At 44.8% G+C, this 24,171-nt stretch overlaps 1 long non-coding RNA gene across 1 annotated transcript in view; it reads right to left on the bottom strand.

Annotated features, from left to right (window-relative positions):
• The window catches only part of LOC142830144 (uncharacterized), a 105,427-nt gene that overhangs the window by 59,320 nt on the left and 21,936 nt on the right, over positions 1-24,171 (bottom strand). Inside the window, exon 2 of the long non-coding RNA XR_012905118.2 lies at positions 11,512-11,577. This is a non-coding gene — a long non-coding RNA (uncharacterized LOC142830144). The remainder of the gene's footprint in view (positions 1-11,511; positions 11,578-24,171) is intronic.

Here is a 24,171-nt window from a genome sequence, read left to right as displayed (position 1 = left end):
TCACAATTACTTTACATACCAGGATTACTGTACTTCATTGTAAAAAGACCACCAGTCACCTTAAGCAAAGAGATGATCCCGCCCCACCCCCCTCCACCCGCCTTTGTGTACAAATAGGAGAGGCATCTGTTTTAAGCCAGAACATGCTCTGTTACATTGGCATAAATCTTTATAATCTATTATATATTGTAATAGCAACTAGAGGCCAAATTCAAGATGCTACTCTCTTTGTTGCTTCACTCATTTAATATCACAATCAAAGGAGGAAAGGTCTGCAGACATGTAGTATTAGTGCACATTTTATTTGTAAAGATGACTAAATAAGTATGTTTAGACTGAATCTAGAGAACAGTTAAAGCCAAGCATAGATAACTTAGAACTAGACTCTCATTTTCATATTGATCATAGACACATCATTAAAAATTAAAAACTGAAAAAGGCATATTCATATATTTTGTTCATACAGATGTAGGGTTGCCAATTTGTTTAGCGGTATTCCTAGAGATTTAATCACATAACATTCTTTAATAAAAAATTAATCTTTAATTCCTGGAGACTCCAGGCCAACCCTATATATATGCTGCCCCTGCCATTTATAAGATTGTCACCTTCAACATATCTTGGAGGGCTCTTTTATCTTTCCTGAAAAGACCAACTACCTCTACTGAGAATGAACATTTTTCATAGAGCGTTGGGGTGGAGTGAGAGATCCCAACTTATAAATAACTCATTACAACAACAACAACAACAACAAAAAAGAAGAAATACAACTAGGGGAAAACTGGTATCAGAACTAATACATGGAAACAGATTGTTTGTTATACAGAAAATGATTTTTCCACAAGGTGAAGATCTGAGACACACATAACTGTTTTTTTTCTTTATGATTTCTAGAGGAGAAAACTCTGAGTTTTCACTCCCTCCTTCTCTATGCTACAAATATTTTAAGAGGGGAAAATTATTTTAGGATCTTCCACTGATTCAGACTTGGAATGTGTGTGCAGGGGAAAGGATTTTGTTCTTGAGTGCATGAACAAAAGCTTTAAGGAAAAATAAGAATGTCTAATTCTGATCTCCCTCTAGTATTTACACTGGTGTAATTACAGTACATTGACTCACATGGAATTACTCCTCATTTACTTCAGTTTAAGTAAAAGAACAAGGTCTTATGTTTTTAATCAATCCACAGAGAAATCCATGGGAACAGAAGAGGGGAAAAACACATTTCTGGTATCCATCTCAAATTGTACTGTGTGACTTTTGCATAATGCTCATTACTTCCTTCTTTGGTCCAATAACTGAAAATAAAATCTCATCAGGAAGGATTAATAAATGCTGAGTATTATGTATGTTCTTGAAACTCCCATTTCTATTTGGTTTTGCTTTGTGAACATTTACTGAATTCTAGTCAATGCCTCAGTTTTGCTCCACTGGGAAGTTCATCTTACTGATAGTCCAAGACTAAGACTGTATGTTGGATAATTTATGAATGATGCAGATTCACATCTTGCCTTTCTTTTCCAAGACTTTGCTTTTGCAGATGCTCGGGCCAGGGCACTACAAATCTGAATTCTTGCAAAGTGTTGCAATTAAAGCAAAGTCCAAACATTTTAGCACTTCAACTTTTGAGAAGTCATTCATTTGTGCAACTTGAAAATCCATAAACACTAAGCACCTCTACATTGGTGTACTTGATGAATACAATAAAGGTTACCAAACATTCTGTCCTGAACATTACTGTCCTAGCTTTTCATCCCTTATCATTCATGCCATATTGTCTGGCAGGACAGAAAAATTCGTATTTTGATCATTGCTGCATCTCTTCCAGGGATCACTCCCCCTTCCTTTATTTGAAACATATTCAGTCCCTCATCAGCCCTCTTTAAGCTCTCCTGAACTCTTACTTTGCCAGAATGTTTATATTATGGTAGCATCCAAGTTTGCATCTCATGACACAGCTTTCTGAAACACTTGGGCTACATCTACACTGGCATGATCTTGCACAAAAACTCTTTTGCAGAAGAGTTCTTGTGCAAAAACTCTTCCAGAAGAGAGCGTCTACACTGGCATGTGCTTTTGCGCAAGAGCATCTATGCCAGTGTAGACGCTCTCTTGCGCAAGAAAGCTCTGATGGCCATTTTAATCATAGGGCTTTCTTGTAATTCATGTTGCCTGTCTACACTGGCCTCTTGCGCAAGAACAGTTGCGCAAGAGGGCTTATTCCTGAGTGGGAGCGTCATAGTTCTTGTGCAAGAAGCACTGATTTCATACAGTAGAACGTCAGTGTTCTTGCACAAGAACTCGCAGCCAGTGTAGACAGGCAGCAAGTTTTCATAGAATCATAGGACTGGAAGGGACCTCGAGAGGTCATCAAGTCCAGCCCCCCGCCCTCAAGGCAGGACCAAGCTCAGTCTACACGATCCCTGACAGATGTCTATCTAACCTGTTCTTGACTATCTCCAGAGAGGGAGATTCCACCACCTCCCTTGGCAATTTATTCCAATATTTGACCACCCTGACAGTTAGGAATTTTTTCCTAATGTCCAATCTAAACCTCCCTTGCTGCACTTTAAGCCCATTACTCCTTGTCCTGTCCTCAGAAACCAAGAGGAACAAATTTTCTCCTTCCTCCTTGTGACACCCTTTTAGATATTTGAAAACCGCTATCATGTCCCCCCTTAATCTTCTTTTTTCCAAACTAAACAAGCCCAGTTCATGAAGCCTGGCTTCATAGGTCATGTTCTCTAGACCTTTAATCATTCTTGTCGCTCTTCTCTGTACCCTTTCCAATTTCTCCACATCTTTCTTGAAATGTGGCGCCCAGAACTGGACACAGTACTCCAGCTGAGGCCTAACTAGTGCAGAGTAGAGCGGCAGAATGACTTCACGAGTTTTGCTTACAACACACCTGTTGATACAACCTAGAATCATATTTGCTTTTTTTGCAACAGCATCACACTGTTGACTCATATTCAACTTGTGGTCCACTATGACCCCTAGATCCCTTTCCGCCATGCTCCTTCCTAGACAGTCGCTTCCCATCTTGTATGTATGGAACTGATTGTTCCTTCCTAAGTGGAGCACTTTGCATTTCTCTTTATTAAACTTCATCCTGTTTACCTCTGACAATTTCTCTAACTTGCTAAGGTCATTTTGAATTATGTCCCTATCCTCCAAAGAAGTTGCAACCCCACCCAGTTTGGTATCATCTGCAAGCTTAATAAGCGTATTCTCTATCCCAATATCTACATCATTGATGAAGATATTGAACAGTATGGGTCCCAAAACAAACCCTTGCGGAACTCCACTTGTTATCCCTTTCCAGCAGGATTTAGCACCGTTAACAACTCTCTGACTACAGTTATCCAGCCAATTATGCACCCACCTTATCGTGGCCCTATCTAAGTTATATTTGCCTAGTTTATCAATAAGAATATCATGCGAGACCGTATCAAATGCCTTACTAAAGTCTAGGTATATGACATCCACCGCTTTTCCCTTATCCACAAGGCTCGTTATCCTATCAAAGAAAGCTATCAGATTAGTTTGGCATGACTTGTTCTTCACAAACCCATGCTGGCTATTCCCTATCACTTTATTACCTTCCAAGTGTTTGCATATGATTTCCTTAATTACCTGCTCCATTATCTTCCCTGGAACAGACGTTAAACTGACGGGTCTGTAGTTTCCTGGGTTGTTCTTATTCCCCTTTTTATAGATGGGCACAATATTTGCCCTTTTCCAGTCTTCTGGAATCTCCCCTGTCTTCCATGATTTTTCAAAGATGATAGCTAAAGGCTCAGATACCTCCTCTATCAGCTCCTTGAGTATCCTGGGATGCATTTCATCAGGACCTGGTGACTTGCTGACATCTAACTTTCCTAAGTGATCTTTAACTTGTTCTTTGTGTATCCGCTTTTGCGCAAGATCGCACCAATGTAGACATAGCCTTGTGGTTTTACATTTCTACAGAACTGGTTCACAAGCCATTACTTGCTTTGCTGTGGTCTCTGCAGTATTTTGGAAGACTCAAGTATCAAAGAGGAAGATGGAGTTGCTTTATTTTAAGAAACAGAAACATGAATTCCTGCCAGAGGCAAACATAAATTTGTGTCAGAACACTTACCTAAGACAGGGATGATTTATCTTTACAATATTTTTTCTCCTTTTTTTTTCTCTTTGTAAAGAAGTGCTACGCTGTGCAACTCAATGGAATGTAATGGGCATTTAAAATAAATCCCATATATGTCTGAAAGAACATCCATTATGCTAAGGCATTTAACAATTTTTAGTGGGCTTTCCAACATAAATAGTCCCTTCTTTTTGGGTCAGTAGTAAAGAGATAATTTAGTTCCAGACCTCTTCTGTATTCTTCTCCCAAAATGTTTTATAAATATATTACATATAAGGAACTACAATAAAAGTGTAAGGTTGCAAACTTAAATACCTATAAATTAGTAAACACCAGATTTAATGTTTCAGTTGCAATCTTAATTTGTCCCTTTTATCCGTATATATTGTTCCACAGACTTATCTTTCTTCCTCCCTCCCCCCCGATAAGACTGTCTCATTCAATGGACAGAATGGACAGTGCTCACCTAATGGATTCACTCTTTTGTTTTATCCTTATTATTCAGAAAGCCTGATTTACTACACACTCATCTGAAGGCAGAATTCTTAATATCTTCCTTGGCTTTTCTGTGTCAGTAATGCCGATAGCATTGAGTGCTTCACTGACATTAATTCATCTTCATAGCACCCTGGAAGTGAAATGATGTTATTTCCCTTTTACATCTGAGGCACAGACCCATTGTCAAATGTGCCCACTAATTTGGGGTGTCCAATCTGAGATGTTCCCAGAATAGTTTTTTGGAGAACTGTGATACTTCCTTGGAATACCCATAGTTGCAAGGCAGTTCATCACCACCTGCTCTTGGCAAGAGGAAGTTTTTGTCTGATCCTCCTATTGATCTGTGCCCTGAAGCAAGAAGCCTCTGGTAACACATGCACTTCCAGGCCTCTGCAGGCTTTGATCTGTACTAGTTAGCAATAGGCATCCTCCTCTAACCCTGCCTCTGGAGTGCCCAACCTTTAGATCCAATGAAAATTCACAGAGCTCTTAGATGTGCTACTCCCCAAAGAATAGTACACCTCAGTTTGCAAGATTCAGCTAATGATCACCACTCTGCTTAATGCACAACACAGGAAGGTATGCATATATATAGTGAAAACAAGAATATTTCTATTATCAAAGATATATAGAAAGTATGCAGGTTGGAAACAAATTGCTGCTTATAAAACAAAATCATGATTTGCTTTCTAGAACCTAAACTTAACTCACAAAGCATTCTCCTAGGTCCCTAGGGCATGTCTACACTACACGCTTATTTTGAAATAAGCAATTTTGGAATAAAAACTCCAAAACAGCTTATTTCAAAGTAGCGTGTCTACACTACAAATGCCCATTTAAATAGCACTGAGCTACTTTGAAATAGAGCATCCACACTGCTTGGAGCTTGAATCACATTTAAGGCCCCACTAGAATCATTCTGGGCAAGGCATCAGGACAACATTCACCTCCTGGAGCTGCTTCCTGAGGCTAGCTGAGGCTCGTGCTTAAAGGGACCCCCTTGTACAGTCTCTAGTGTCTCATGCTCTTCTCCATTGCCTACCTACCTCCTTGAGGAGTCGGACCATCAGACCTGCTGGAAAGCAGTTGCCATTGAGTCGGACCGTAGGACCTGCTGGAAAGCAGTTGCTAGCTCTTAGACCTGCTGCCACACCTCCTGGTGCAGTTACTGAAGGTTGCCCTTGTGGCTTTACAGGAACAGGACCCGCTGTTCCATACAGGGCACCTCCTCTCTTCTCTCCATGTGCTACTCATACAGAACAGCCCTGCCCCCCTTCCCTGCACACCATGCCCTGCTGCTCCTGGCTCCACAACACCAGTTCGGACTGGTGGGACCACATCGTCACGGAGCAATGGGAAGACCAGCAGGGGCTCCAGGATTTCTACAGCTGTGTGCACACATCAAGTCCAGCAGTGGCCACATCCCACAGGGAGAGGACTTGTATCCTTGTCCACGGAGGATAGAGTGGGGCAGGTTGTTGAGGGGAGGTGTGTGTGAGCAGCAGACGCTGCTTGCCAGAGAGGGTGCTACTAGGGGCTCTGTCCTTCACCTGGCCGTGCTTCCCCAGGAGCAGATGCTGCCCCAAAAGTCAATGGTGCTTCCATAGTGGCTTGTGGTGGGAAGGCATCCCACCACAGGGTCGGGAGTAAGGTAGGCCTGTGCAGGAACTCCGTGAACAGGAGCGCAGGGTTCCTGTGTGGCAGCCTCATTGTGGCTTTTTGCTCTGGACTGGTGCCCCATGTGCACCCACGTGCACAGGCAGCTCTGCAATGCCCAGGACAAAAAGGCCAAGTGAGCAGAGCACAGCCCCGGGCTACCCAGAACCTCCCACAGCGTGTGTCTAGGGAAATTAATGCTACTCAACTGATGAGCCTTCCCTGGTCTAATCTGACCCTTGGGTGACATCCGGAGAAGGGGAGGTTACTGGCTCCAGGGACAGGAATTAAGTGACCATCTGGAAAAAGTTTGGATTAAATATTTTGCCAGCATCATATAGGAATTATGTGATAGGAGGAGGAAAATAATCCAGTTCTCTAGTGGGACACTCAACTGTCTTGATCATAAGGTTACCTTTTCCCTGTCTCAGTCACTACATATGTTCCCACACCTGAAATAAATGAGATAGTGGGGCTACAACTTTACTGATTACACAATCCTGATCAACCTTGAATATTGTCTATCCTGTGCACTGAATGGGGCAGAGGTCTCATGGGGAAAAGAGCATGATTATGTAATTAAACTGTATTGTGGTGCATACTCACAAGGTAGGTGAATTAAGGTTACATGGCACTAACATTTGAGTACTTGAGTTTGCAACCTTAACTTTCTCTCACACATTAAAAGATTTCCAACTTTTTGAAAAAGCAAACAAGGGGAAAAAGAGAAAACCCTTCATATGTTCTCTCAAAGAGGTCAGAAACTTTGTTTAGAAGGTTTTGATCCAATGCACAAAGATTTATCACTTGAGCTAACACACTAGGTTGTCATCCTCTATATGGGCTAGCAACTAGTAGGAGAAGAGGTGAACATGTTTTTCAGTGGGATTCACAGGCTAACAGCAGAAGAAAGCTGAGACTTCTATTCCAGCTTGTGAGGGGAATGGTCTCTAATGGTTATAGCCCATGCTTCCTTTGGCTCCTCCAGTCTGCTCTTGCCCCAGTCCCTATCTTCTCACACTGACTCCACATACCACAATCCTTCTCTCATTTCTCATCATTCCCCTCTTCCTCTTGCCCACTTTGGCTCCATTTCCATGTCCCCTCTTCTGTCTCCTTGTTCACAGCCCCCTGTCCACCATCAGCGTCTGTGGCCAGCCCCAGCCTCGTAGGTGCTCTGATTTACTTGGGGATCTGCCCCTTTTTGTATGCAGTCCCTCTAAATTATTAAACATGCTTATGACCATGATTTGTCCATTTGCCCTAGGAGGTACAAACCTTTGTGTTACCAGCTGAGCAAACCAAGAAAAAACTCTATAGCAAAGGAGGAAAAAAATATGTGCTTGTTAGGGGGTGGAAATGATGGCATGTTCCTGACAGACTACAAAAAACCCAGAGGCTCTTTCAAATAATGTCTTATGAGAGATATTAAATGCTGAGTCTTAACTATACAGCATCAGAAAGCTCACACAGGTGGTTTTGATAATTATAAGGCATTGTTAATTCAAAAGAATGCAGAGAGCCCGAGGGATGAGGTTTCATGACACGGTACAATTCTACTTCCTTCACATGAAGCAAAAATATTTGTTTCCCATAGCTATCCATAAACCCTTGATCCAAAGAAGCATTTATAAGCATAGGGGTAGACCTTCTGACTTCAAACAGATTGCTCACATGCTTAAGTGCTTTTCCGAAAACAATCATGTAAGGGAAAATGAAAACATTCTGTTTAGAATGTACAGGGCCTGCATTAGTTTTGTATGTGAAATATAAAATGGATTAGCTACTGTCTTATTTAGAACACTAGGGTTAGAAATGAATACTGTTGACCAACTATAAAGCTTGCTGTTATTTGTGTATCATGAAGGCTGGTTCTGTATTCAACGTTTTGTTGACATAACTGTGTTAGATACCCCACAGATAACATAGCTATGCTGCCAAAGTGCTTCTGTTGACCAAAGCTAACGCTGAGGGAGGTGGTATTATGCTGGTAGTGGTGTACGCTGTGTTAAATTTGAGTTCTTGAGTCCAGCAAAGCATTTGTAGTATAGACAAGAAAATACAATCCTCCTGTGGAGTTTGAAACCTGTCCTGTGTACTCAGAACCAGGGGAAGGCTAGATCCTCCTAAGCTGCAGTCTTTCCGGGAGCTGCTTCTGGGATTGTACAGCTCCCAGTTTAGGCATGTTGCTAAATATCACAGTCTGGTTCTTAATCAGCATCTTACATGCAATATTAATAACTGGAAAGGGCGGTGTCCTCTTAAAAACCACGGGTGTGAGTAGAACCTCAGGGCCCTTCATTCATGTTCTAGTGGGATGGTACTTCTGAAACATTCTGAATATCAAAATGATCCAGCAAGAATTGTTTGGCAAACTTCATCGCTTCCTCATTTATTTCATTTATGTGATAGAGTATTACAGTTCTGACCCCAAAGCCTTTGAGTCTTTTCCAATATTTCTAATGGATTTTGGGATCAGGTCCTATGATACAGTTTTCTGTCCAGGAGCTTGCTTTTCTAAAAAAATTTCTTGTTCCTTATGGGTATTCTTTCACCAAAATCCTCAAAAGGGAAAAGACATCACATAATGGCATTTTGCTGCACAAATGGAAGAAGAGGAAAAAACAAAATAGAAAAACACCAGAAATTGCAATATTCTGCAATTCTTTTGTTATCAGGAGAGGGAGACCATTACTCTGTCCTGGATACAATTAAGAGTCTAGTGTTTTATTATTAAAAACAAACAAACAAAAAAACTTCACAAGTATTGCTCAAAGCAAAAACAAACAAAACCAACAACCCCCCCCACACACAGGGTACGTCTACACTGGCCCCTTTTCCGGAAGGGGCATGTAAATTTCACCAGTCGTCGTAGGGAAATCCGCGAGGGATTTAAATATCCCCCGCGGCATTTAAATAAAAATGTCCGCCGCTTTTTTCCGGCTTTTAAAAAAGCCGGAAAAGAGCGTCTACACTGGTCCCGATCCTCCGGAAAAAGCGCCCTTTTCCAGAGGCTCTTATTCCTACTTCAATACTTCAAAGTAGGAATAAGAGCCTCCGGAAAAGGGCGCTTTTTCCGGAGGATCGGGGCCAGTGTAGACGCTCTTTTCCGGCTTTTTTAAAAGCCGGAAAAAAGCGGCGGACATTTTTATTTAAATGCCGCGGGGGATATTTAAATCCCCCGCGGATTTCCCTACGACGACTGGTGAAATTTACATGCCCCTTCCGGAAAAGGGGCCAGTGTAGACGTAGCCACAATGTTGTTGCCCTAACAAAACACTTGAGATATTATGAATCTTCACAGAAGATTGTATTTCTAATTAAATTGGAGCTGTACAAAATTCATGTAAGCCTAATAAGAAAAAAAGAGAGAATTCTTCAGCCTAATTTACCATTAATAAGAACTAGGGGGATGTGCCCTCTGCTTGCTACATTTGACTACCTCGCTCTCTCTTGCTGCTTTCGTTTCATTGAGAGCCTGTTGATGCTTATGACACTGATGACATGATATCATTCTGTCACCCAACAGGAAAAACTTTTTTATATATGGAGAGAGATAATAAATCTGTCACATAAGAGCTTTTGAAGAGCAGTTCTTTCAAGGAGACCATCCGTTTTCCTCAGACCAAGGAAATTATTTTAAAGTGTACTTTATACCAGTTGCTAGAGAGGGTACAGAAAAGGAAAATAATTGTTTTCTTGGTACCTTTATAGAGTTTGACCTTGTTCCCCCCTCCCCCCAAGATATCACAGCACTTGTTTAGGATACAATACCCAGTATACACCTTTTAATAATGGATCAAATTTAGTCTCAAATAGAAGTTCAGTTAAATCCCAAACCTCAGCTACCTTCCAATTTTCATGGTATCGTGAGATTTTGTGGACACAACCCAAAGTTCATGATACCATCTACATTTTTTTGTTAGTCTCTAAGGTGCTGCAGAACTGTTCATCATTTTATATGTTTTTTCAGTTACATACTAACATGGCTACTTCTCTGAGACTTAACAATTTTCATTTCAGGCCTGATCCAAATCAACGGAAAGAGTCTATTGATTCAGTGAGTTGTGGATGGATCCAATTTTTCACAAATCCCAATTATCCTAAGGTTTCTATATTTCAGTATTGTTCCATTATCCTATTTTATTCCATTATAAGACAATATCTTCTTTGACTATCAGGAACGGAAAGGTTTTCAGTACTGTTGAGCTCAATTCTTTCCCTAACACACAGTGCACTGATAGAAATTGATTCCCTTACATTTTCTCCATGTTAGTCTTCAGTTTTGAAACATGAAGCTGGATTGATTCTTTGTGTGATTCCACTGACCAGTTATATCAATGATTAATTTGCCCCATGGTGCAAAAGCCCCAGGTTTTCCATTAAACTTTTGTTACATTATTTTAGTGCAGATTTGCCAATCAAATTGCAAGCACCAGGAATTTCAAGATCTGAGGGGAATTGGATTTTAGAACTATAGTGACAGTTTTCTCACCTCTAATTTTGTGTAACACATGCAGCTTTTCTCAGCTTGAGAGGTGTAAGATTGTTTCCTCTGTCTGATACCACCACAATAAAATCCTTTGTTTTTTCCCACTTCCCATGAATGTGTTTTCCCACTAAACCTATTATTGTGTGTTTTGCACTTTGCACAGTTTGATGTTATTGCCCCTACTAAAAACATTTAATGCAATGCACTGTAATTTTGTCCCCCAAAACATATGTACTTCATCGGGGTTAAATATATTTGTGCCCCGATTCTGCAAAATCTTCTATTCAGACAGTTCCTTGTGTTTGGGCAGAGCCACAAAATAATGGGACCCAAATTAAGTGATCTGCTAACATTATTGTGGGATTTATGGGGCATTACATTTATTGTATTTGTTATTCCCATATCCATTCTTAAAGACTTAAATGAAGACAGGGGAAAAGCCCACCATCCTGGAAAAAACAAACAACTCTAAAAATTTACGAGGTATATTTTCAACCATTTAGTGAATAACAAGCATTTTCTCAACATGCATATTATGAGCTTCAATCAATTAGCCTTTTCTATTTGGAGAATTTACTTACAGATTTTTTTTAGTGGTCAATCTACATTACCTCTAAGGGTACTACATAAGTTACTGAGTGCTCAGCATTGTGAAAGTTACTGTTCTTTATTGTATCTCAACCATGAACCATATAGTGGTATTCAAAATAAATGTTTGAAACTATATGCCTACCTTGGTTTTTCTGGACCAAATCTTGTCTTGTTTTCTTATATATCAGAATTATTTTAGTCCACAAAGCTGGAGAGAAAAGAAAACATGCATAAATCGTTCCCTCCTTTTTCTGGGAAACATAAGGAACATACAGTAATAATGACAGTAGTAAAGATCAACACTTTATTGAGTCAAAAGCAAGAGGGGTAAAACTGCTTCCACTCAGAAAAACTCAACTCATTTCAAATAGTCATGTCAAATTATGTTCAGCATTTCTACTGATTCTCTGATGAAGCAAAGTTTCACTGTAACAGTCACTGTCTCCTTGTATCTTTTTTTTCTTGGGCTATCCTGAGACTACAATTACTGTTACTTAAATGGCCTTTCACATTCATTTTGAAGTTTTGCAGTCAGAGTCTGTCCTGGCATGTGTGGGAACATCTCCCTTTGAAGCAATGAATGCTCAATGTGCACCTAGGCCTAAGTTTGCCTCAGAGTCTGCAGGTACATTCTGCATGCTAAAACAAAGGAGTTGGGTTTTTTGTTTTGGTTGGGAAAATGGTAAAGGAGAAATATAAATGTAACCTCTAACTGTTACACCTCATTCCACGAAGGACTTAGTTCAAGTTAACATTTGACTGACGCATGTAGCCGCGGGCAGTTAGTTCGTACTAGGGGGATTTAAAAATGGCACCATGTTTATATCCCGGGCTTCATTTGCTACTTCGAATGCCTACATTAGCTCCCTAGTTCAAACTAGGGGGCTAGTGTAGACATACCCTAGAAGAGGAGACTGTAGAGAACACAGGACTTGTCTATGGAGTGATACCCACAAAGAGCAAGGTGTGGGGGAAACTGTACAAAAGGCCTTAAACAGATGGGAAGGCAGGTAAGATAATCCACAGGGTATGTGTAAGGTGTCTGTGGGTAAATCCTGAGACAGGAGCCAGTAAAAGCACTTTAGGGGAATCTGAGAAGGGCAGAAGATCAGGGAAAGGAAGAAGCCAGAGGGTAGAGAAACAAAGGAATTTCTGTGAAGCACAGACTGTGAGAAAGCAGCATGAGTGAGGGGGATTGGGTGAAGGAAGTGGAAACAGACCTGCTTCTTCAGATGTGCAGCTAACGGTTAATACAGGACCCATGAGCATAGGCGTGTGTGCCGGGTGTGCCCAGGCACACTCTAATGTCTCGGGCCAGCTAACCCGAGCCATTTTTTTGCCCTGGGCCCCACCCAGCCCAGCAGCACCACGTGGCCCAGCAGCATGGCGCGGTGCCCCTGAGGCGCCCGGGAATGCCCCCGCCCAGCACAACAGCACCGCATGGCACCCCTGAGGCACCTGGGAGTGCCCCCACCCAGAACAGCAGTATGGTGTGGCGCCCTTGAGGCACCCGGGAGTGCCCCTGCCCGGCCCGGCAGTACGGCGCGCATGGCGCGATGCTGTTGAGGCACCCGGGAGCATGCCCGGCAGCACGGTAGAGTGCCCTTGAGGTGCCCGGGAGTGCCCCCACCTGGCCCGGTAGCACCACACGGCGCCTGGCCCTGCAGCACAGTGGGGTGCCCTGGGGGCATCCCCACCCCGCCCTACAACACCATACGGCGCGCCGGAGGTGCCCCTCCCTGGCCCTGCAGCTTGGGCTGGCTCTGACTCCAGCCCTGCAAGCTATAAGGCAGAAGCTGAAGGTAAGGAAGGGGGGGGGGGAATAAGAGGAAGGGGTGGGAGAGGAAGGGGCTTTTGCAGTGGGGGAGGGTGGAGGAGGAAGAAAGGGGAAGGGGTGGAAGAGGCTTGTACGGCAGAGAAGGGGAGAGGGGGAAGAAAGGGGAAGGCACCAAAGGGCCAGGATAGAGGAGACACAAATGCTAGGGGGAAGTGGAGACAATGAGGAAAAGGGCAGGAGGGGAGGTGTCAGTGGGAGGGGGGACAGGGTGATGCTGGAAGAGGAGAGGGTAAGGGCATTGGGGATTGGAGGGGGAGGTGCTGAGAGAAGGCTTGACAGAAGGGGTAGGCATGAGGAATGTGGGGTTGGAGCAAGTCATGTGTGAGGGCACAGGGGCATGAGGGGAATGGGGGCAGAGGGTGGTGAAGGGATGGGCATTAGGAAAAAAGGACAAAGGGGGCAGGGGCAGTGAGGGAAGGGGGAGGCACCAGGAGGGTGCAGGAGTAAGGGAAAGTGTAGGTGCCAGGGAATTCTGGGGGTGAAGCAGAAGGGCAGACACCTGCAGGGGAGGGACCAGCACCAGAGGAGAGAGGCGAGGGAGGTGTTAGATGAAGGGATGAGGAGGGGTAGCTCACATGATCAGAGTGGGGCTACTGGAGGAGTAGGCACATGGGGGAGAGAAGGGCTGGTGGAGGGGGGCAGGTCTCAGGAAGGCTGAGGGCAGTGAGAAGGGCAGGAGTCAGGACAGCAGAGGAGAGTTAGTGGCTGGGGGGCAACGGGCACCAGGGGAGTTGATGGAGCAAGTGGAGGAGACATGGCAGCAGAGGGAAAAGGTAGAGATTTATAACATATGTATTAATAACAAAGGTGCCACATGGCACATCCAAACAAGCCACATGAACTCAGTACTGGTGCACAACACAAAATACATTCTGCTCATGGGAGGAAACTCTTAGAGGGAACACTTCCCCCCCTCCAGCTTCTCCACCCCTGCATTAATGTTACACACATTGGATTAATGCAATTGCAAGATAGTTGCGGGGAGGGGGTGTTGGTGGGGGCCAAACTAATCCCTATTGGTAGGAGGATGGTGGGAAAAGTCCTTGGGTCAGGGGTCACGTAACACTTTTTACTTTTGGTCATGTGCCCATCTTGCCCAGAGAGGGTTACCTCCAGGGGCGTGGCTAATGGGGACCAGGGGCGTGGTTAACAGGGGTCAGGGGTGTGGCTAATGGGGGGGGTCAAAGTGCATTTTAAAAAAATTCTTTGGGTGCACACCCTAATGAAATGTGCTGCACACGCCTATGCCCATGAGCCCAACCCAAGGTGGAGGATGGATCTGGGTTCTACTAGCAGTGCCTGATGAAGCCCAACACAGAGGCCCACAGACAGGGATCTGGGAAAAAGGAGCAATTTCTCTGGGCTCCAGTGATTCTAAAAGGCCCGGAGCTCCAGCAGCCATTGCTGCTCTGGGCCCTGTAGTCATCACCGGAGTGCTTCACAGTGCATTCCCAACAGCTTTAAGGGCTGGGCGGGAGGGGGAGGGGGGGGGCAATGCTTTACAGTCTGGGAAGTGCTGAGGGCCAACTGCCCCAGCCCCACACTTTCTGCCTGAGGTCCTGCCCCTTCAGGGATCATAGAGCCGGTCCCCCCTCACCTTGCCCCAGAGCCTGGTGTGACTGTAGGCTCCCCTGCCAACAGAAGGAATGTTGAGTCAGGGTGAGCTTGGAGACTGACCCCAAAGGCCAGGCTGAGCAGCAGCCCAAAAGGCGGCTGAGTAGTTTTTTGTGTTGAATGTTTTTGCGAACTTTTACTTGGATCATTTTAGCTTTCTGTGACTGGGCTGAAGGAGCGAATCTCACAAAATGTGGCAAGAGGCAGATGGTCAGCAGGAGATGCTGAAAACATGGACAGACTATGCTATGGGTGTTATGGGTGATGAGTATACTACCTTACATGGTATAGCCCTGTAAGAGTAGCATGTGATCTGGAAATTATTGCGTTAGACTACGTCAGTGTCACTATTTAGAGGATAACAACTCAAATTCACAAATTATCAGGGTGGCTAATAAGTTGAGTGCATATCGCAAAAATTTTATATTAATTAATCCTCCAAGATGTTTGAATGGCACAAAATGCCAATAAATCGTGCTTTGCTAGACGGCCAGCTGAGGATTCCATTGACACAAGGGGATTGCAAGGTGAAGTGGAGCCCCTGCCTTGAGATTACTCAAAACTACTCTGTAGACATTGCCAGCAAAGACACTGCCCTGAGGATCAGCGAGCTGCAAATGGGTTTTTTTTTGTTGTTGTTCTTTTGCACTCTGTCCCTTGTTGCTCCCAGAAAACCTCTGAGCACAGCTGAGAACATGGTTTTTTATTTTTTATGAAACTAGTCTTTCTCTGGATAACTTTCCGTAACTTAGAATTTGGTGGGTAGACAAATGACACCAAGAAGGCTTGATGATCACTGTTCAGAGGAGATGTTAGCAAGAATGATCAAAGAATATAAAAAAATAATATTTTTTTGGAGGAAAGGATGGATAAACAAAAACAATAAAGACTGGAACAAAGCTGATATTTATATTGAAACATAAACATCATGAGCATTTGCCGCTACTTAGGATGCATTCACATGGCAGTGCACGTTAAAAAAAACTAAGGGCAAGATCCTCAACAAGTGCAAATCAGTGAAACTCTAGATCTAGCTCTGAAGTTTTTGGTCCCTCCTCTGTGCATCCCATCACACAGATTTTTCAACAAAGCTGGTAAAAAAGGCCTGAGCTTTGACACTTCACTGTAAATTGAACTGACTTACACCTACCTAACTTATGAGCCACCCAAAGTCTCTCTTGATTTACAATCCTGTTTACAGTGCAAATTTAACAGAAGGCTTATCAGAGGAGCTTGCACTTCTGATGTTGATTCAAATACCAGGTGAAAGGCAAGGTATAAAAGGTTTGCTCCCTGAAGTTTCCTGTCCCCCATCAGGAATGAAAGAAAACAGGTTTCCAACTTGAAAACATTGCATCCTGGACTGGTGTTTTTGGCAAGGGATGTAGTTATTTAGTTGAATATAAGTATATCCAAATGGTACACTTATAGCTACATGCCATATGCTTAATGTTATATATATATCTATTTAGGTAATTGGGAAAGCCATTATTCCAATGCTTTAATCTGAACTTCAGATAGAACAATATGTCTGACTAGCAAGGCAGAAAAAATGAGACAAATACTAATTGTGTTCATATTCCATTTCAAATAGATTTGACAACGCTTTCTTCTCTAATTTTGCTGGTTCCCAATTCCTTCATAAAAAGATACTTTCAGAGTTGCATGAGGCCTTGAGTAGCTTATCTTTCTGATTTTGCTAATGCCACAAATATATGCATTATTAAGAGAGAGGACAAACAAAATGAAAATGTATATTTCCAGGCAAGACATGTGTAAGCCACATTTCGGCTTATTCACATATTGCCTGTTCTCTGGGACTGAAATCCAAGGCTGACAGGAGATCACTGTTTTAGGACATCGTTCATTTTTTCAATATAGTCGTGGAAGCAGGATCAAATTGGGGAGGGGAGAAATGTCTGCAACAGAGCTTGGCCTCTCAGGAAAAACTAAAGTAATTGTGTGTCCAAAACAGTTGTGAGAATAAGAAATATTCCCAAATATCGAGGGGGTGAAGCAGCAAACAACTGTTTACATGTCTGCTCATACATACTGAATCCACCTCAAAAGAAGCAATGTCATCATGGGTTAGCACACCAAGCTGTAATGTAGTCACAAGTGGCTGGGTTAGTGGAAATATGTCCTCACTCCCAGTGAAACAGAAGTCAAGCCCAAGAGCCTTTTAATTTTTAAGGGGGAGGACAGGGGGGAATGACATGGTGCAATGGGTGACAGCAGCCATCAGCTCCCAGATTCTGTGGGCTAAATCCTTGATCTCACACTTGTCCCATTCAAGCAAAAAGGGACTATAACTTGGCTTGATTGTCTCCTGAGAATTCTTCTTTCATGAGGGGAAATTTGGGGTGGTGGAGAGTCAGTATGAAGGCTATGCCACCTTTTACCTCTCTGCTACTTGGAAAAGTGAACATGTCCAAATGCATAATGATGCTGGACTGCAGAAATACCAGCTACTGAAATGGCCCCTGGAGCTCAGAAGCAACTCAATGCTATTTAAACCTGATCCCAAATCACTTCTGAAGGCTTTTCTAAGTAACCCCCCAAATTAATCTGGCCTTAAATTAGCCCTAGATCTGAGGAACACAACTCAGGCTATGTCTACACTGCAACATTTTTTCGGAAAAACAGCCATTTTTGTGGAAAATCAGTATTTATGTCCACACTGCTATTGAGTTCTTTTGATAGAAAGTTGAAAGAATGGAGGGGTTTCTCCGACAGTAGAAGAAGCCTTTTTCTTCTATGAGGAAGAAGCCTTTTTCTGAAAAAGCTTTTTCAGAAAAAGGCATGTCTGGATGCAGAAGAGGGTGTTTTTTCGAAAGAAGAGGCCTCCAGGAAATAGCACAGGTGCCCTGGTGGCCACTCCATCCAAAGTAATCAGAACTCTATAGTTCCTGGCTCCTGCTGGCTCTTAAAGCTGCAGGCACCCAGGACAAGCCCTGTGGCAGGAAGCCGGGCCTGGAAACTGCACCTCACCATGCAGCTCGGACTGCAATACAACTGTTAAGCAATGGCCCAGCCTCAAGCCCCCCGATACTTCCCTCGCCCTTACAGGGAGCAACACCAGTGCTCCCAAGACCCAGCCAGGGGCACCAAACGGTGTGTATCCTCCTGATCTGGGGCAGAGATCCTGTCCCTCCTCGAGCTATGGGGGGAGGAGGAGACCTTGCAGGATCTCTGCTCCTAGTGAAGAAACGCTGACATCTATGGAAGGATTGCTGAGGCCCTGGCGGAGAGGGGACACCCCCCCAGGACTCTTGAGCAAGTCAGCAGTAAGGTAATAGAGCTCCGCCTGGGCTCTGCCAAGACCAGGGAGTGCAGCTTTTGCTCTGGGGCAGAACCCCACTCCTGCCCGTACTTCCAGGAACTTCACCAGATGCTGGGGGATGGAAAGCCCTTTCCCCATCTGTGGTGGTGGACTCTGGGCTTGAGACGCCCGTCGTTGCGTGTCCGGAGTTTCCTGCTGAGGAGGTGGAGGAGGAAGAACAGCAGCTGCAGGAGGAAGAGAACACAGCCAGCACTGTCACCCTCACCCTCGAGCCAGTAACCCAGGCCCTGGAGCTCTTCCAGGTATCCTCTGATGGCGGGAATCATCAGGTGAGTGCTCTCAGTTTTATACACACACAGGGCGGCGGGTGCAGAGGAGATGGGGTGCGATCGTCGCTCTGCCTGCTTGGGCTGGACATCGTGCTGCAGTCCATGCACATGGAACCACTTGTAGCACCAGTCTGCACCAAGTAGCCTCAGGAGGCAGCCCCAGAGCACCCCCGGGATCCTGCTTACAGGCACAGGGGAGGCCACACCCATGTCTGACCCCTGGAGGTGGGGATGCCGTCCCACCACCAGCCACCACTGGAAGCAAGCTGGGAACAAGGGCGCACTCTTGACTCCATACAGACCGAGGAGTGCCGCACACAGCACATGGGTATGCCTGCCCGCGTGAGGCACCACCTGCTCTCGCAGACAGCACAGCCAGGTGCAGCTGTGTGTGTGGAGGGGCGGTGGTATGGAAGGCCAGGCTACTCCAGGCCCCTCTCCCGCCCATGGGATCCCACTGCGGCTGGACACTTCCCTTTGTCTGCTTGTCCATGGGACAGAGGAGAGTGGGGTGGAAGCGTGATCCCCTGGGCACCTCGGGGTCCCTGTGAGGCAGAGCCTGCTTTGCAGGCCACATATGGCCTTGCTCCCAGGACATTCCCTTCCTCTGGCCCATGGACAGTGTGTGCATGGATGACTGACCGTCTCTACCTCTTTATTCTCCAGAGCCAGACCAGACATGACTATGGCACGCCAGTTGAGGCAGCCGCCTGACCCAGGGAATCCGCAAGCACAAGAGGGACCAGGAGGTCCTCACAAGGCAGCATGTGGGTGTCCTGTGCGACATGCAGCAAATCCTGGCCCTGAAGGTCTGGGACAAAGCTGAGTGGTGGAGCCGCATGTAGGACCAACTTGTGTGGCAGGGCAACAACACGTGTGCCATCATGTGGGAAATGATGGCTCACCCAGCTGCTGTCCCTGCTCCTGCCTCCCATCCTCCTGCCCCCTTGCTATGCCCATTCCCCCACCCACTGTTCCCCAAGCAATGCCTCTGCCCCCTCCGCCTGCTATGACTATGCTCCTCCCTCTGCCATCCCTGACCCCATTCCACCCCCTCTCCTGCCCATCTCCCTATTGTCCCAGGTCCCACCCAAGCCCAAGTTCACCAAGGACCCCGGATCCGAGGTGGCACTTCCAGCCACCCCACACACCACTCCCAGCCATGAGCCCCTCTCTTCATCCCCCATCCAGGTTCTCAGTCTCCCTCCTCTCCAGTTTATTTTATTATAAAAAATTACAAAGTTTGTTTTGTTCACATCAAAGCAGGTGTGTTTATTCAGAGTTCAGGGAAGGGGGGAAAGAAGGAGTTGTGGTGGGAAAGGTATAGTGGAGGCTTAGTGGGGAGGCCCTGGGGAGCGTTACTGGGGTCCTTGAGAGAAACTCTCCCTCAAGGCCTCCCAGATGCATACCCCCAAGTGATTGGCCTGGCGGGTGGCAGCTGTCTGTGGCTGTTTGAAGGCCCTCCCTTCATGGCTGACCTCTGCTCCCCTCCCCGGTAGGAAGGCCTCCTCCTTGCTCTCCACAATGTTGTGGAGGACACAACACGTGGAGACTACCTCAGGGATGCTGTGCTTCCCCACATCAAGGTGGGTCAGGCGACACCTGAACTGCTCCTTCAGGTGCCCGAAGGCACATTCCGCCTGCATGTGGGCCTGACCGATGTCAGCATTGAATTGGTCCCTGCGGGGGTCAGGTGGCTGGTGTATGGCTTCATCAGCCATGGCATAAGGTGGTTGGTCATGTCCCCCACGATGCACAGTGGCATCTGCACGTCCCCAACCCCAGAGTCACGCTGAGGTGAGAATGTGCCAGCCTGTGGTAGAGGCTGGAGTTTCTAAATATGCAGGCGTCATGTCCCCTGCCCAGCCACCCAACGGTGGACTTTCCCATGCCAAACTGGTTGCTCACTGACTGGTAACTGTCTGGGATGGCGAGCTTCCAGAGGGTGATTGCGAACTGCTTCTTCAGGGGGATGGCGGGCAGCAGGTGGGTTTCCCATCAACAGAGGGCAGGAGCAAGCCAGGCACACAGCTCCATGAAAGTGGCCTTCCATATACAGAAGTTTTGGAACCACTGCTGGTCATCCCTCTGCTCCATAACCAGCTGGTCCCAGCAGTTGGAACTGATGTCCTGCCTCCAAAATCATCTCTCCCCTGTGATGCAAGGGCCTTGCTCCCGCACATAGGGAGAGGGTCTCAATGATGAGTTCCGTGTTGAGCTCCTGCAGGGCTATGAAGGCAGCCTGCACAAACTGCTGCACAAACTGCAGCATGGCAGTGTGGGGCCATTGCATGCCCAGAGGCAGCTTTGGCTCTATGGCTAGGAGTATGCTGTGACATCCAAAAGCTGGGCAACCAGAGCATCCACTGCTAAAGCTTTCTGTCTCTCGGAGAGGTAGGCAAACACCCAGGAGAAGCAGAGAAACAGCTGTCTAGGAGGTCCCTTTAAGCAAACTTCTTAGCTAGCCTTAGGCAACAGCACTTTGCTGACCTAATGCCCTGCCTGAACTGGTTCCAGGTGGCCTTATGTGCGAGATAGCATCCAATCAACGTGGACACTTTTTCGAAAAAGCAGATCGCTTTTTCTTTGTGCTTTTGCTGTATAGACGCTCTCTTTCAAAAAAAAGGTTTTCTGGAAGATATCTTCTAGAAAAGCTTCTTCTGAAAGAAGCCTGCAGTCTAGATGTAGACTCAGTTGTGCCAGAGAATCAAGACATTTTATAAATTTTAGCATGAGAATGGACTTCATTTTGATATCTTTCGTCAGAAGATCTACAAAGTTGGAAACTTCCATAGAATTGCTAAGGGGATGAGGTGGGGAATTGAAAGGCTATAATTAAGGATCAAGATAAAACTAATCTGCATTTAAATAGCTTTAATATGCTATTGAGCTCATTAGCACGAGAATGCTGTATCACAGTGCAGGCTAGAGGCTCTGGGAAAGAAGCTGACTTCAACCTGTGAGTAATAGTGTTTGAAAGAGAGTGCATAGGGAGATAATCATATACAATATAGTGCTAAAATTGTTTCAGGAAATTTTGGTTGAAATACTTGACCCTAAGTTACCCAATAGAAAAGCTTTTTGTTTAGCTCCCATTGTAACACCTCTTAGACCCAAATTCAGCAAACACTTAGGATGATTTTAACTGTGGAAATCAATGGAACTTGAGTATGTGGTTAAAGGGGTGTGTGTGTGTTAAAGTGCTTTTCTAGGTAGAGATGGTTTGCTGTAAAACATTTTGCTTTTAGTTCTTTCAAAGAAAGGGAGTAAATTTTGAAAATAATAAATGGTCATGTACAAGTGGTAGCAAAGTCTGATATTCCATGAAGATGCCTGTGAGACTTGCCCTTAGAATCACAAAAGTATTTAGGTACCTAACTGCCTCCTAAATATCTTTTGAGGATGCTGACGTGAGTCCTCCAAAACACCAGCCTGATCCAGAGCTCTGTGAGGGAAGCTACAGTGCCATTGTGGAATTCTGCTGACTTCTATAGGCGTCTTTCCACACCAATATTATTGGAGGCTGAGGGCCTAGAGCAGCAGTGGGCAATAACCGGCAGGTGGGCCAGACACCACTTTATTTACCTGCACCTTTGATGGAGAGACAAATGCTAATGAGCTCTTCATTTGAATTGTCTCTGCTGACAAAAGGCTGCAGTGTAGACATAGCCTTAATGAGCAGAATAAGTACTGAGTACCTAGCAGCTCTCAGGGTATGTCTACACTACAGCACTAATTCGAACTAACTTAATTTGAATTAGTTAATTAGAACTAAGCTAATTTGAACTAGTCCATCTAGACATAAAACTAGTTCGAATTACCATTTTGCTAATTTGAACTAGCATGTCCACAGCCCTTAATTCGAACTACTTAATTCGAACTAGGCGTTAGTCCTCGTAGAATGAGGTTTACCTAGTTCGAATTAAGCACTCCACTAGTTCGAATTAAGTTTGAACTAGCAGTTTGCCTGTGTAGCGCCTATCAAAGTTAATTCGAACTAATGGCTGTTAGTTCAAATTAACTTTGTAGTGTAGACATACCCTCAGTGACTATCAGTGGTACAGAATTAGGTCTTCAGTTGGGTACCCGAGTAGGAATTGAGGTGCCTACTGTTAAACCTCCCCTAGGCCAGATCCTCAAAGGATATTTTGGCACTTAACTTCTATTAAATCAATAGGAGTTCAGACATCTAACTCCTATTGATTTAAATAGAAATTAGGTGCCTTGGAGGATCAGGACTCTGGTTTGAAAATATTGACCAGATTCTTATGTTATGGTAAAGATCATAACTTTTTGTACTACAGCCTTCCTTTTCAAACTTAAACATACACCACCCTAGATTTAAATAGCTTTAATGTGCTATTGTATTCATTAGCACAAGCAAATGCTGTCAGTGCTCTCAAAATCATTATGCAATGCCAACTCCCTGATTTCTAACTAAATTTTAGCCTAAATTCAGATTGTATTGGACTTTACAGCATTTTGTGTTCTATTGCACTAGTCTAATGTATGTTATAAGCAGGCACTATTGGGTATTTGATAGACTTAATACCCTGACCCTTGTTTTGTATTGGGGTTGCGGAGTGGGGGATAGTTTGGTTTTGTCTTTCTGAGGAGAAATAGGTAATGATTTTGTTTTGTAATATGTTTTATAGCCTCATTGGGTAAGATTGTGTTCAGTAATTTGAATTTTAAAATGATAGATGAGAAAAAATGTTTCACACCTTATCCTGAGTGTTTAATGGAATGCCAATTTAATAATTCTGAACATATGGCAATTATAATGATGAATCTGAGATAATGTCCAAGTGAAATAAACTGCAATGTAAACTGTGATTAAGCAACATAATAATCACACCTACCTATTATATCAGAAAGCCACATTTACAACCTATACCAGTTAGGTGATGTCTCAAGAAACCTCTAATTGCCTTGGGCTATAAATGAAATATTATAAAACTTCAAAACATAAAGAGTAAGAAAATGTTATTTGTATAGAGTTTTATAGACCCCTATCATATCGCCCCTCTGTCTCCTCTTTTCTACGCAGAAAAGTCCCAGTCTCTTTAGCCTCTCTTCATATGGGACCTGTTCCAAACCCCTGATCACTTTAGTTGCCCTCCCCTCTTCCACCTTCTCTCTTCCCCTCTCCCACCTCCTTTTCCCAGTCTCCCCGAGTTTTGTTCAATAAAAAGAGTTTCTATTTTTGAACACACATGTCCCTTATTTTGTACATCAGGAAGGGGGGCTAGGGAGGGGTAAGTGGAAGGAGGTGAGGGAGGAATGGGGTACGAGCCCCCAATGGGGAGGACTGGGGTGGCTCTGCGGGCTCCTTGGGGTGGAAACTCTCCTGCAGCCCCCTGATTGAACACCCCCCCCCCCCGGATGGCAGCCTGCGGCAAGTGCAGCCGGGCTGATGGCCAAGTGCTGTGATGTGCTGAGTGTGGTCACTCAGGGCATTCCAAACCAGGACTGCTTTGCAAGTGGGAAACCCCTGAGAACTGTCTGTCCTGGGTGGGGGTCGGGTCCCTTTAAGCACAACCCTCGGCTAGCCTGAGACAGCAGCTCCATGCTCTAAATCCTAATCTGATGCCCTGCCGGCACTGCTTCCGGCCATCCTTAACCTCGGTTCAGGGTCCACTCTGTGTGGACATGCTAGTTCGAATTAGTAAAATGCTAATTCGAACTAGTTTTTAGGTCTAGATGCACTAGTTCGAAGTAGCTTAGTTCGAATTAACT

The sequence above is a fragment of the Pelodiscus sinensis genome, chromosome 1, assembly GCF_052426305.1.
Source record: "Pelodiscus sinensis isolate ZL-2025 chromosome 1, ASM5242630v1, whole genome shotgun sequence".
Taxonomy (NCBI): Eukaryota; Metazoa; Chordata; order Testudines; family Trionychidae; genus Pelodiscus; species Pelodiscus sinensis.
The sequence above is the reverse complement of the archived record's forward strand: the minus strand, read 5'-3'. Positions and strand labels throughout refer to the sequence as shown.